Genomic DNA, 8,675 nt, shown 5'->3' with positions numbered 1-8,675 from the left:
GAGTTGAGGCCGCCCCGCCCCCGGCGCTATTCAAATGGTAAATAGTTTAGGTGATCTAGTATGCATCGCATACGCCCCCCGATCAATGCCATAAAAACACAGTTTCTTCATCAGACTTACTGATAGTTCATCGCGTTTTGAGTATGGCACGCTTCTCCAGTAAAGACGCCCTTCAGATGATTCTGGACAGCGAGGAAGAATGCATGATACCGGGTTGTTTCCTCAGAGGAAGATTGTAACTCAGACTACGAACGGCAGCATTTTGAAGAGCGAATTCCGCCGAGGACACAATTTCGGAGTAAGTTTTACTTAAAAGTCTTTTGTCTTTTATTTTTCGTGTTCGCATTTATGAGGAAAAAACAATATTACGTGACAGTTCTCCATTATGGACGCGAGTGCTCTGAAAGCTGTTGTGGCAGTTTAATTCACTAAACAATCATCTTTGGCATAAGAGACAGTCTGGAATCAAATGATCATTAAAAAGTAATTTATTCTTGCAAGAAGGCCCAGTTGCCAGTTGCCACACAGTACAGTCTGTGGAACAAGTGCGACCAGGAGGGAGGGGCAGGCCAGTCTTTATACTCTGTTATTGTTATCTTCCAAGGTTATTTAAACTCCAGAGATGGATAAGACACCACCAGTGATCCTATTATACTGAACTTTAGTTTAGCTTAACTTACAGCCTGCAAGTCCTAAATTGGACAGCCCTTTGACCTTAGGGGTCAGGGCTTCAGCCTTCAAAGCTCTCCCCCTCTTTCTCCTGCTTCGCAGGCGTTTCACATCAATCATTATATCACATAGTCAGCAACACACATAGTAGTCAATCTAGTGTATGTTAATGAAAATCAAAGTAAGTAATGAAAATCAAAAATCTCCCATTACACTCCTCCCTTTTTATCATTCATTGATAATTGTTTCATCAAAAACACTCACACAGTACTAATAATCATAATGAAACGTACCAAGTTCAAGTCTTACATCACACTTATACTTCTCATTTCTGAATTTCATATAACTGATCATACTCTTAAACTTAGTAGACAAAAAGATTAAAATTAAAACTATTAGGCAAAAACATTAGAATTAAAACTAGTTTGAAAAAAGATTAAAATTAAATAAGCTCAGGCTATTTTTTCAGGGATAGACCCTTAATTTTACAGCAAGCAGATAAAGGTTTATTCTGGAACCGGGCTAGACGAACAAGCTCTGTCATTGCATCCCCAACACTATAGGTCGGACCCTCAGTCATTACAGTATAAACAAGGAAAAGTTGGATTATATTTAGTAGGAAAACAAAACATGCTATAAAAACACAGATAAAGTAGATAGGAAAACTCCTCATATTCAAACCCTGTCCTTGTATGCCATCTCGTAACACGGATGGCTACTGCTTTTAACCCTCTTTACATATCATCATCGTTCCAAAAAATAAAAACATCATAAAAATTCAACAAAAATGAAATAAGAAAAATAAAACATAAACAAAAAACATAAACAAAACATTTACATGTTAGTGTAGCTTCCGCTATCACTATCATAGTCACATTTCCCTTCTCCAGTTTCCTCATCAGAAACCACTCCCATTTTTGTCAGTTTCACCCCTGTCCCCGCACTCACCAGTCTCTGTACTGAGCTGGAAACACATTTCAGAATGCATGGCAGGCAAAACAAAATCAACAATCCCATCGCTGATAGCTTGGCGTTTATTGATGTAGAGCTTCCGGCTGTTGCGGTTCCTCCTGGCCTTGCGATACCACCGGGACCTTTCTGCAGTGATTGGCGTGTACCCACGTAGCTCTTTCTGCGACCTTCACGGCTGTGTACGTTATCAGAAGCACTTGGAATGGCCCCAACCACCTTTTCGCCTTCCAGCTTTTCCTCCTCAGATCACGGATCACCACGAAATCACCAGGTTGGATCTTATGCAGGAATGTCTCTGCTACTCCCCTCTGAGCTGCCTTTACCTGCACAAAAATATTAGACAACAAAGAAGACATTTCTTTGCAATAATTCAACATGTCATTCTCACATACTTCTGTTGATGGCAATCTCTGTTTACCTCCCTCTACCCCCATGAATGGGGGTTTTCCAAACAGTATTTCAAACGGGCTCAAATTTGGTTTGATCCTTTTCCTCATTCTCATGTACATCAGTACAATAGGAAGTGCTTTTACCCACGTGAGTCCAGTTTCCTCACAACACTTTGCCAATTTGTTCTTGGTCGTCTGATTCTGTCTCTCAACAGCGCCCCCACTGGCAGGATGATAACTTGTGCGTGTTCTCATATCAATGCCCAAAAACTGAGCCACTTGTTTTATTACCTCATTAACAAAATGTGTTCCATTGTCAGAGCTTATCTTTCTTGGTATGCCCCATCGGGGTACTATCTCTGTGAGCAGCGCTTTTGCTACCGCCGCCGAGTCTTGTTTCGACGTTGGAAACGCCTCAACCCACCGAGACCACATATCCACCATTACCAAACAATATTTTTGTTTTCCACAAGGGGTTAATTCAATGAAATCCATTATTAGATATTCAAAAGGCCCTGATGGTGGCGGTAGAGAGACCACAGGTGTCTTAACTCCTCTTGCTACATTATGTGTGGTGCAAGTGACACATCTGTTACAAAATTTTTCAGCAAATGCTGTGAACCCCTTCGTGAACCATAAATCTTTCATTTGTGTCACCATCCTCCCTTTCGACGCATGGTCAAAACCGTGCGTTAAACGTGCAAAATGACCGTAAAAATGTTTGGGTAAACAAGCAAAGCCACCAACACTCATCCACACATTATCCTTTATGCTGCAGCCTGCGGCCTTCCATAGGTTCTTCTCTGCTGCTGTAGCAAAAGTCTGCATGCTCTGTAAAGAAGTTGGAATGTCAGGGTTATCATTGTCAGATATCACAGTACATGTTGCTTCTATTGTCTCATTCGCTGCCGCGGCCTTCGCTGCCGCGGCCTTCGCTGCCGCGTCTGCTTTGGCGTTTCCTGCTGATACAGAAGTTTTATCGTTAGAATGCGCTGCGCACTTACATATCACAATCTTTTGTGGTAACAGAACGGCCTCTAGAAGATCAGATACCAAAGGCGCGTTCAGTATCGGACGTCCGTCTGACTTCAAGAACTTTCTGTGCTTCCATAGAGCACCAAAATCGTGCGTGACCCCGAAAGCGTATCTCGAGTCTGTGTAAATTGTTACGCATTCGTTTTCCATAATTTTACACGCTTCTGTTAAAGCAACCAATTCAGCTGCTTGCGCCGAATATTTTGATGGCAATTTGCCACTTTTTACAACTTCAAATTCTGTGGTTACCGCATAACCAACCTTATTCTGACCTGTTTGTGGATCTCGCGTCGCCGATCCATCCACAAAGAGGACAGTTTCACCATCATCCAGTGGCATGTCTGAGAGATCTGGACGAGGTGTGCACACCTGCTGTCAGACAGCAATGATGCTCATCTCCGTCTGTTGCTACGGGTAAAAGTGTCGCTGGGTTAAGTGTGGTACAACGTTTAACAGTTATGTTTGGCATATCCAACAGGATTGTGTGATATCTCAACCACCTTGCTGTAGACAAATGTGATGTTTTCTGCTTCTGCAAAATCATGGACACTGAGTGTGGCACATGTAATGTCAGATTACTATACCCCACAAATTCCCTGGAAGCCATCACGGCCTGTTCAGCTGCGGCCACAGCCCGTAAACAGTACGGCAGGCCGGCGGCTACTGGATCTAGCTTTCTTGAAAAATACCCCACAGGTCTCAGTTTATCTCCATGAATTTGCAGGAGCACAGAAGTTGAAAAACCATTTTTCTCATCTACCATTTGCACAAAATCCTGGTCGGCTATAGGCAGGCCCAGGGCAGGAGCCAAAGCCAGTTGCGTTTTCATTTCAGAAAATGCTTCCTCTGCTTCCTTTGTCCAAGTCAGTTTGTCACATGATTTCATCCCTTTCCCTGCAGTAAGGGCTCGTAAGGGCTGCTCAATAATTGCATAATTGGGAATAAATGTACGACAATAAGCACACATTCCCAAAAATGACAAAAGCTGTTTCATTGTGACTGGCCTTGGCACCTCCCTGATGCCCTGCACCCTCTTCTCAGAGAGTGATTTACTGTTAGGACTAAGCACATGCCCTAAAAAGGTCACTTCCTGCTTGACAAACTGCAATTTTGACAGGCTGACTTTGTGTCCCTCTCTCGCCAGATGCTTCAAGAGAGACACAGAATCAGCCACACATGTTTTCTCATCACATGCACAGATCAACAAATCATCCACATACCGAAGTAATGCCGTTCCATCTGTCAATTTCAAAGGCTCGAGGCTTCTTCGAAGCGCTTCGTTGTAAGTGGTCGGACTCTCGCAAAATCCCTGACATAATCTCGTAAAGGTATAACCTTTTCCATTAAAATCAAATGCAAACCAAAATGGACTTTTTTCATCCACTGGGACGCTAAAAAAAGCATTAGCCAAATCCACTACAGTGAAATACTTTGCATTTTGCGGAATTTGGGAGAGTATGGTATATGGGTTTGGAACCCGCACCGCTCGGGCAATGACAGCTGCATTCACCGCCTGGAGGTCCTGAACGAAACGGTATTCTGTTTCAGCATTCTTGTCACGAATCTTTTTAACAGGAAAAATCGGAGTGCGCACTGGAGAATCTGGACAGGGAACAATTATTCCTTCTTTTAATAAAGACTCAAACACTGGCAAAATCCCCCGCAATGCCTCCTTTTTTAAAGGATATTGCGGTTGACATGGCCTGTAATCAGATTTTGCAGTAATCATAACTGGTTCACAACCCCTGATTAACCCCACATCATATTTATGTTTTGCCCACAGTTCAGGAGGTACTTCTGCCAATGCACTGTGAGTGTCAGCGACAGAAATAGCCCCTCCCTTCCTGTTCTCCAATGCACACTTCTCAGTCACTCGTACAGTTCGCCTCACTCCAACCATAAAATCACATGTTGACTGAAAAGCCCCAACAGCTGTGCTGTGTTTTGACCCTTCACCTGTTTCTTCCCAATCAGTGGCTCTCACACATTCTCCCACAAACAGGCCCAAATCTCCTCACGCTTGCTCTGTGGCCTTGGTCACAGATAAGTGTGGAACACTTCCTTCTGCAATCAAAAACAGCCTTTGCTGTTTGTCTGTTAGACTAGCTGAAAGCGCACACACATTTTCTGTCCAGAAAATTTTATCAAACCTTAAAGTCTCATTTTCTGTACTGTTAAACCAGTTTTCTTCATATTGTGGTTCTCGTTCAATAACAACGTGTGATGTGCAATGCATTTTGTCAGGTGCCATACAATCTGTTTTCCCAGACGTCGTTCGGCTTTTTGCCAGTTTCAGAATCATATTTGCCCAATCTGAATCACTTATCTGCCATTCATATGCCCATTTTGGGTCAAATTTTAAACAGCACGCCTCAGGATTTTCCTCAATTGATATCCCTGATGGCCCTGCTGTTAATGTCAAATTTAATTCACACATTAAATCTCTGGCCATTAGCGGTGTCGGACAGTTTGTTGAACAGAGGAACGCATGCCTCAATGTTGTTCCCTTTTCTGTCTCACACACTAAGGGCTCCGTGAAATTTTCAAGAATGACATGACCCGAAGCCGACATGCTTTTATACACAGAATCTGTTAATGTCGGTGGGGCATGGCAAATCACACGGTCTTATTGTTGAGCGGCAGGCGCCACTATCGACAAGAAAGTTTACAAGTGACCCATTCACTAACATTGGATATCTTGGCATTTGTGAAAACGCCTCACTTTTATACATTTTTAAGCATTTCTCAGAAACATCCATACTCAAAACTTTATCAGATATACATAAAGGTTTGCAAGCATTTTCTTCGTTGCAGAGAGCGGAACAGTGAGAATCAGTGTATGTGTGTGTGTGTGTGTTTGTTGTGTTAAAATAAAATGTTCACTTCCCTTTTCTTGAGCTGGAAACTGGCCTCCCGTCTGCCGCCTTTCCCTCTCGCGCTCTCCGCACAGCTGCTGGCTTCAATCCGCCTTTGTCGCCTCAGGACAATTTTCAGCCCAATGTCCCTCTTTCTTGCACATTTTGCACTTTGTACACTGTCTCATCATGTGATCATCCGACTCACACACAAGACACTTCCATTTCTTCTGGTCCCTCTTCTTCTTTTTTTGATGGTTGTTGCTTCTTCCATACGGAAATGCCACTTTCGCCTGCTGCATTCCGCCTGTTTGCTGCATCCCGCCCGTCAGCTGCGCGGTTTCTTCCGCGTGCAGCGCGTGCGCCAGTGCATTTGACAGTCTTCCGTGTTTCCACTCGATGTAACTGATTTTCGCTGTCATTGAAATTTCTGGTTTCATGCCTACCAGCTTCAGCTCTTGTGTAGTGGGGCTGAATTCTTGGCAGAATTTGATCAGTTCTTCAGCAAATCTGTCCCCCGCGTCTTCAGGGTTTGGCAGAACTGTCATGCACTCTTTCAAGTCTGACCCGTTCCACGGTCTGTGCACGTACCTAGGCTTTGTCGGTTTCACGGGCTTTTGGGGCTTTTTTGCAGTCTTTACTTGCTTCTTTGGTTCTGGCTCTGTTTCGGATTCCGTCTCTGTCTCTGGCTTTGGCTGTCTCGGCGGAGAGCGGTCAAGGTCGTGGTCAAGCTTCAGGGCTGCCAACCTCTGCTCAGGGACGTGTGTCAATCCTGCATAAGCCGGCGGAGCATTCTGCGCGCTCGGCGCACTCGGTGCCGGTTTTACATGTGGGAAAACACAAACATTCCGTTCATTAGCTGGTGTAGGTGTCACATGTCTCTCACATGCATTCATATTTTCCTCACCACATTTACTCACGCACACGCTGTCAGGTGCCGTGGGCACAGATTTTTCACACACATCACTCTGCTTTTCATTCATAGCCATTTCTTGCTTTTTCTGCATTCTGCATTCTCTCTTTCTTGCTTCTTCCATTCAACCGTTGCATCACAGTTTTTACACACATGTCTAGCGCACGCACAGCAGCCTAGTGTTTTGTTGCTGCACTTCTCAATTGACTCTTTAACCACTCTTAATCTTGTGGTGCTTAATGTTCCTTCTTTCGGAAAATCATGATGTCTTATGAGCTTCCCTATGTCTTTCAAGCCCTTTTTCCCATGATTTTTCTTCATTGCACAGTATACCGGTGTGCAGTATTTACTATTAGATGTCCCCATAATGGCTGTTATTCTCCTCCTTTCACTATTGCCTGTGGATTTTACTTCAGCGCGCTCAATCTGACTTTTCACCGTAAATCAGGAAAGGTTGGAATTAATTTTTCTGCATACTCTCAATTGACTCCCTGGAAGTGTTCCAGAGATCAATTATCTCAGCTCCTATTAATCTCACAATAACGAGTACTCGGCTTCGGTCTGGACAATCGCTTGACCTGCCTAGGTCTCAATTTCCTCGCCCTTTTTAAAAGCCTTCTTTTCCTCGTACCACAGCTCTAGCTTCAGTTCTTAAACACAGCCATTATGGTTCATCCACAAAATTTTCTTTTCCAAATCCCCAAATGAAAAAATAAATTTGCTATCTCTTACCCAAGATTTTCTGATGCCACCTGGGTTCTTTTCCGAATTCCAGTGGAAGTCCTCCCGGGCCTGAAGCGGCTGGTTCTCCTTCTCTTAACACTTTCGAGGTGAGACTGAAGCCTGTTGCATTCAGGGCGTTCCCCCCACCGTCCGCTGATCAGGTCCAGAAGGCCTTTCAAGGAATATCGATCCCACTTCTGACACCAACTGTTGTGGCAGTTTAATTCACTAAACAATCATCTTTGGCATAAGAGACAGTCTGGAATCAAATGATAATTAAAAAGTAATTTATTCTTGCAAGAAGGCCCAGTTGCCACACAGAAGTCACAAGTACAGTCTGTGGAACAAGTGCGACCAGGAGGGAGGGGCAGGCCAGTCTTTATACTCTGTTATTGTTATCTTCCAAGGTTATTTAAACTCCAGAGATGGATAAGACACCACCAGTGATCCTATTATACTGAACTTTAGTTTAGCTTAACTTACAGCCTGCAAGTCCTAAATTGGACAGCCCTTTGACCTTAGGGGTCAGGGCTTCAGCCTTCAAAGCTCTCCCCCTCTTTCTCCTGCTTCGCAGGCGTTTCACATCAATCATTATATCACATAGTCAGCAACACACATAGTAGTCAATCTAGTGTATGTTAATGAAAATCAAAGTTCTCCCATTACACTGCGCACTAAAAGACTTTCAAACTTTCACAGAGACCTCAAAACAGAAACTACAAATCCTTTCTTTAAAACGAATTTCGTTTTGTATCAATTGTATCTTAATTTTAATAATTTTTTCATTAACAAATTTCCTGGATTTAAAGTAAATATAGGCTAGCAATCACAACATAAGGTGCTTGAACTGGAGATCATCATTAACCAGACCGTGTTGTGGTTTAATTATTTCTTTTCAGGGAAATGACTTCAGAGATTTTCGATACCAGAAATATTAGACTATATTAACAAACAAAGCCGAGAGACCCTCCGCAGAAAGAGCCCCTGCAGAAAGATTGTCCAGCAAACGTATATACCTTCTCCTTCTCCCAAATATGGTAATACATTCTATAGGTATTTTGAGAAATAGTTTTGTACCATGTGACATTACTGAAATAGAATTCTCTGCTGTAACCACAC

General features: G+C 43.3%; 1 protein-coding gene and 1 long non-coding RNA gene across 2 annotated transcripts in view; one reads left to right on the top strand and one right to left on the bottom strand.

Annotated features, from left to right (window-relative positions):
- The window catches only part of LOC309477898 (uncharacterized protein), a 97,505-nt gene that overhangs the window by 66,534 nt on the left and 22,296 nt on the right, over positions 1-8,675 (top strand). The window lies entirely within an intron of this gene.
- On the bottom strand, positions 473-6,741 carry LOC309478005. Its single transcript, XR_014198743.1, has 2 exons — positions 2,060-6,741; positions 473-1,964 (listed from the first exon to the last, which is right to left on the bottom strand). It is a non-coding gene; the product is annotated as an uncharacterized lncRNA (long non-coding RNA).

The sequence above is a fragment of the Leuciscus leuciscus genome (genome assembly GCF_965113295.1).
Source record: "Leuciscus leuciscus genome assembly, chromosome: 16".
Classification (NCBI taxonomy): domain Eukaryota; kingdom Metazoa; phylum Chordata; class Actinopteri; order Cypriniformes; family Leuciscidae; genus Leuciscus; species Leuciscus leuciscus.
The sequence above is the reverse complement of the archived record's forward strand: the minus strand, read 5'-3'. Positions and strand labels throughout refer to the sequence as shown.